This window comes from Drosophila serrata, unplaced genomic scaffold, assembly GCF_035046125.1.
Source record: "Drosophila serrata isolate PLE 108 unplaced genomic scaffold, ASM3504612v1 contig_240, whole genome shotgun sequence".
Classification (NCBI taxonomy): Eukaryota; Metazoa; Arthropoda; class Insecta; order Diptera; family Drosophilidae; genus Drosophila; species Drosophila serrata.
Genome location: NW_028257138.1, coordinates 3,227,882 through 3,234,083, shown reverse-complemented (window position 1 = coordinate 3,234,083; position 6,202 = coordinate 3,227,882). Strand labels below are relative to the sequence as shown.

At 46.4% G+C, this 6,202-nt stretch overlaps 1 long non-coding RNA gene across 1 annotated transcript; it reads right to left on the bottom strand.

Moving 5' to 3' along the window:
• Positions 1–1,898: 1,898 nt before the first annotated feature.
• LOC110176995 (uncharacterized) lies at positions 1,899–5,175 on the bottom strand. The gene is made up of 3 exons (XR_015271167.1): positions 5,049–5,175; positions 2,171–2,367; positions 1,899–2,121 (listed from the first exon to the last, which is right to left on the bottom strand). It is a non-coding gene; the product is annotated as an uncharacterized LOC110176995 (long non-coding RNA).
• Positions 5,176–6,202: the final 1,027 nt, after the last annotated feature.

Sequence of the window (6,202 nt, the reverse complement as noted above, 5' to 3'; positions counted from 1 at the left end):
GTGTGTGTTTACTGCTTTTGTTGCCCCGGGCACTGTGTGTGTGTGTGTGCCAGTCTGCTACATATTTTACAGCTTTGTGCGCTTGAAACGTGCCTGCTGGACATTAGTCGCCATTCGCATTGAGCTCGTTCCACTTGTCGAACGAAGGAGCAGGAGCAGGAGCAGGAGCAGTAGGAGCAGCAGGACGAATACAAGGACGAGGAGGAGTAGGAGCTGCTACAGAATGAAGTGCTGGACAGGGTCGGCCCACACACATTGAGCTGAAGAATGCAATAATACATGAAACGCAGCAGGGAAAACAGAGCGGTCAGAGATGGCGTACCAAGCACAATAACCAGCAAGAAATGAAATGGAAAATGTGTTTCTGGCGACTAAAAGATACTCAGTATCAAGTGGTTATGTTAACAAAAAGGATACAACAATTATTTCAAAGTGGGGTTTCCTAAAAGGGAAAGTTCTTCAAGGAAACATGGTCTCTTAGTTCTTGAAAATGTATAAAAATACACCTTCTAAAGTCTCTCCAGGTGAAAACGACCCCATCAAGGAGTATAGAGTCTTTGGTATTCCTTCAACTGACCTCCCAGGCGGTCTGATTGATTGACAGCCTCTCGAGTGTCGAGTGTCGAGTGTCGAGTGTCGGGGTCTTGGTGTCTCAAGTCCTTGGGTCTCTTGCCGCATTACGTATACGCCCCGTGGTGCTGGTGGCATAACCATCACTCATTATACCACGACCCCCGTTGCCCGTATGCAGCAAACTGATGCAGCATCTCCGTGGGAGCACCCCCCGGCCCCACCCACCGGCCATTTTCTACACTCTTAGATAACTTTTTCACGCTGCGCTCTCTCCGGCGCTCGGGCACGTCTTTTTGTTCTGAATACAAAAAAGCGCGCACAATGTGCAAAAGTGTAATGAATTTTTCCGCTGTTGGTGCACATAAAAGAAATGGACAACAACAGCGGGAAAATGGGGGAAAAGGGTAGCTGGGTCTGGGCCAGGACAAGAGCAAGAAAATGAGGCAGCAGCAGCAGGAGGAGCAGGGACGCAGCTGCATAGAAATATACTTTTTGTTCTCCAGCACTCACAAAGAGCGGCTAATTAATGTCATTGTTTTTTGACAGCGCAACGTCCGCTGCATTATTAAAAATGCATTTGCCAAAGGACAACGAGAAGGCAGCAGGATGCTTGGTTTGGGTTGGACACTTGTAAAGGCGGAAACCCTTTTTCCCCTCTCCAAAGAGGATGCGTGGGCTGCTGCTGCTTCCTTTTGTGTCTGGCCAAACATCACATCCCATCACTTTCCTTGGGCAAATACTACACGCGGCTGAGACTCGCATACAAAGGGACCAAAAGGCTGTTTGCATAACAATTTCTATTGATTATTTTTGTTTGTATTGAACTTGCGTCGTCCAAACAATGCAGCCAAAGTATGCCGGGAATTCCCATTATAACCGCAAAACAAAAGGACACACAGGGTTTTCGGTAAAAGCCCTTCCCTCAATCCCATTCCATCACATCAGAATGGGCAAATATTATCGCTACGAATGATTGCCAGTGTTAGTAATAGTGTAGAGCCTTTTCCTAATTGAATTAGTTGAGCTTGACGCTCCCTCTGAGTTCCCTTGCCTTGGACGTGCAACAAATTCATTTTGCAACCAGACTCCTCCTCAGCCGCTGTCTGCTCTGACTCGACTGCTGGTAATTATAATAAACAACAACTGTGTCCTGTTTACTTCATCATAATTAACATAATGGGACTTCAAGTACAAAGATGTTGACAGTAAACAAGAAAAATATGACAAGATTTTCATGTTGCCGTCGCGCGTTTGCCGGTTTACGAGGAGTAGAAGCTGGAGCAGGCCAAGGAGCCACCACCAGCAAGGACGACGGGCAGTAACTCTTTTGCCATTTCCCATCCTCTGTGTCGTCTTGGCCATTTTTCCCCGTTACCCGATGTTTGTATTGTCATTGTCTTCGCCGAGGCCGTGTGTGAGAGGGCACGGCAAGAAAATGGGTTACTCTTAAGGATATTAAACTTAAGGCAAGGCAACTAAAGGTTTTGGACAATTTGGAGACCTTAAATCGGACTTAAAGAGTTCCAAAGGACATTGATAAAGGTTCGGCTAGAAGGAATAAGTTTAATAATTTGATTAAAGTTTCTTAATTTGTTACCATTTCTTTCTGTGTATCCTTTTTCTGTATGTTTGACTGTAAAAAGGAGTTGCTGTTGCTGTTGCTCTGCCCTCTCCCTGGAGCTGCTTCATCTGAGACGGCTTTGTTGCGTTCCGTCTGTGCTCCAGAATCCATGTCCATGTCCCTGTTCGTGTTCGTTTTCGTTTTCGTGTCCTGGTACTGCCGCGTTGTCCTGTCTGTAACGCACTCAAATTAATGCGACTTCATTAACACTGTTTAATGTGGTCAGGAGCAGGAGGAGTCGAAGGAGCCGAAGGAGCTCTGCCATGCAAATGCTTTCACTTTAAGGCGCGCATATTCAAATTACACCGCAAAAACGGCAGTCAAATAAGCAACAAAGCACTTTAAAATAATTTAGACAGAAGCCTCCCCAACCTCATATACTATATATATATAAATTCCCTGCAGGAGGTTGAGGTTGAGCCTTGACGCTGACATTGACGCAACTTTAAAATGCGACATGTCATTTCTTACTGTTCAGCATTTCCCAGTGAAAGCTGTCGAGGTCCCTGCTCCTGGTAATTTGCTTGGGGCCACGCCCACCCCATTCCCAAGTCTCCTCCCGTGGGAGTAATTTTGCGTTTTGTATTTTGCGGTTTTCTGTGTGTGCTTTCAGGAGCAGCGGCACAGCTCCTTTGAGTTTGGTAAGGGCGGCGTCTTTTTTCGCGCCGCCATCGTCTTGTTTTTTTATATCACAATCTTCTCACAAATTTTGCTGAGCCACACATATGCTTCTCTCCGGGTGTGCACTGAGCGAAAAGGCGGGCAGTTTCGGAGGTATCTGTTAACCTCAGCGTTGGCAGATAGGCTTTAGTCTGTCGCACTAATCAAACTTTATCTGAGCAAGTTTATGCCCGACTCTGGCCCACCCTTTGGCATCCTGTTCGTCCTTGTCTTTGGTCCTCAGCCTTATTCTCCCAACTCCCAGCTCCTAAGCCGTAGTCAAACACAAAACATACACACACACAACATTTTGGCCATGTAATCAAACACATGCGGACCAGGACGAGTACCCAGACGGGGACAAGGACAAGGATGAGGATGAGGACGAGGACGAGTTCTTACATAAGCAAAGCGCCTGTGTGTGTGTGCGCGCTTGTATTTGTTTTAAGATGAGTTAGAAATATTCGTGCTTGGTTTGTTTTATGGCACCATAAATGCTTGTTTCATTGCAAAGTCGCACATTTATTTCCTTTTGGCGTTTTGCGGTTACAGTTTGCGCCAGGCGCATCCGACTTCCCCGACCCCCAAAAACCGCACATTAAAGTCGGGATGGCTTTAAAGCCCAGCACCGCCAGTGTGCGTATGTGCAGGAAATCGAATATAACTTTACTTTATGCCCGATACGAGTCGGCGCTATATTGAAGTTTATGCGGGAGGCAGGAAGCTGCCATCCCCCATGTGCAGGGGATGGACAAGTCAACGCGTTGTGATAATAAACGCAAATGACTGCTACGGGAATTCGTGAACAAGCGACGACGCCTTTGCCCCTGGACAGAAAAGGAAACAGTACACGGAGTTGAGGGAGTCCTAAGGAAGGAGCTGAGGAGGAGGAGGCTGTAAGGGGCCTGAGGAGCTGCAAGCTGGAAAGTAGCAACAAAAGCAAGGGTGGCGCTGAAGGGGAAAAGAAACGGGACCGCAACGGTAGCCTCAAGTTAAAAGCACTGAGAGAAAAACAAGGCACCATAGGAAAATATACAAAAAATAAATGAAAAAGATCATAACTAAGCTAAAAAATTATTAAATTCAATTCGGAAACCTTTCCTATGCTAGTTTTCATTAGGTTAACAAATCTGTATACTCCATTTTAAATTGAAATTTTTGTCGATTTTTAAAAATTTTAACAATATAAAATTTTCAAAATTTTGAAAAAACTAAATTTTGGTCGAAGATAGCTAGATCGATTCGGCTATTAATGCTGATCAATAATATATATGATTTATAGGGTCGGGAATGAGTCCTTCATATAAAATATTTAAATAAATACCAGAAAATGTAAGACTTTTCCATACATAAAATGGAATCAAAAACGAATAGTTATTTGACAAATACGGTGTAGAACCCTACCGTTTTTTCCACAGTGTAACTCTCTCACACACACACTCCGTTATTTAGAGAACGCGCGGCGAAATGATTTTGAAATTACAAAACAAGAACGAAGACTGCGGAGTGAAGAAACCCGAGCCGAGGCTCATTACGCATGCCAGTGTTTTGGGAATACGGCAAGTTCACAAACACGAGGCGAGGCCAACTCGCACTCGAACCAGAGAAGCCACAGGAGAGGAGGAGCAGGAGGAGCAGGAGGAGCAGCGAACTGGGAACCTGAACCTGGGACACCAAGCAGCAGCAGCACCAGCACCAGCAGCGCCAAGGATGACACACAAAACAGGAAGCTTTTGGAAAAAGGACAAGGGCTCGGAGGCATCTTGAAAGGCGTACCGTACTCCGTCCATGGCAGAGTCGTTTTGGCCCGTAATGAGCTAAAAATAAGTTGCCTAGACCACACAGCAACAGCTAAGACCGGGTCGGGGCGGGACAGGACCTGGCCAGGACACTGGAGTGATGTGAGCTGCCTGCTGATGTCTGTGCATGGTTTATGCATTAGCAGGAGCGAAGCAGAGTAAACCTCAATCAAGCGCGCGGAAGGATAGTAGTCCTGCTGCTGCTGCTCCTCCTTCTCCAGCTCCGCCATTAACGTCTTCAACTTCCTGTTAGTGAATATTTCAATTATTAATGCTGCCGCGCACAGTTTCCCCCCTGAACCATTCCCATTTCCCAAGAACACACACATAAAAATGTAAAGCAGCGTCGACTAGGTAGTCCTGCGTCCTAGAGACTCCATCCTTCGTTCACCTACCTGCTGGGTTCGTAGAAACTTTAAGCTGATGACTACGGGGGCGATCCCAGCACTGATGACGTCGTTACAGTTGTCGTTGCCATTCCCCCCAGAATGTCTCCTCCTTCCTTCCTTCCTTATATCCTTCCATCCTTCCTTCCAAGTCTTCACCCTGCTAAGCTCCCGTGTGTTGATGGCACATTGTGCATTTTTCATAATATGCCTGCAATCGTAAGTGGGAAATGTCGCCTCCTGCCCATTAATGCAGTCTAACTGCGCTGGGAATGGGTAGTCTTTGGGTGCGTTGTTGGCCAAGGACCGCACAAAAGTGGCTTAGCGGCAAAAGCTGGAAGAATTCCGTCTTCGTCTTTGTCTTTGCTTCTGTGAGTGTGTCTCCCGGGTTCGCTGCTCTGCTCTGTGGTCTGTGCGCTTTGTTAACTTATCCGGCGGGATTGAAAACAAGCTGGTGCCCGGTTATGGCTGAATGACTCACTGACTGGCTGAGTGACTGACGGACGAACTGAAGGAGGAACTCACTGACTGACTGACTGGCTGGCTGAAGGACAAACTGGCTGACAGATAGACAAGCAGAGCCAAGACTGCCGTTGACATTTGAGGCATGGCCATTGGGAGAAAGCGGTTACACTGAGGGGAAAAGCATCTAAGCACGCGGAAGTTGCATAATCTCAGGGATATAGCTGCTCAAAGCATATATAGTTTTGGCTACAATCCGGGCTAACACATCACATTATTACAGAATATATATACAAGCAAGTTCTTTCTCGTTCCTTTTCTAAACGTGTAACTTGTACTTGGTTTCTGGGACATGCCCAAGGATGCAGTGCTTTGAATTCTGCAGTCCTGGTCCTGGAGATTGATGCCCTCTCTCCAGGGCCGTTCTATATATGTATATATGTATATATGGAGAGTCGGCAGACCACGTGCCGCCATCAGTCATTGATACGCCTTCGTAATCGTTGTCATTGCCGCAGCAGGAGCAGAACCACCAGCAAAAGCAAATCCACGCCCAGTTGGGTCCAGGCATATCCCGGACTTCATTACAGAACGCTCGGCACGGCGAATTCATTTACATTGGTCCTCAGGTTAATTTTGACAAATGGCTTCGATCTCCCTAATGTATTGGAGTAATTTAGCAAAATTAATGCCCTAATTAA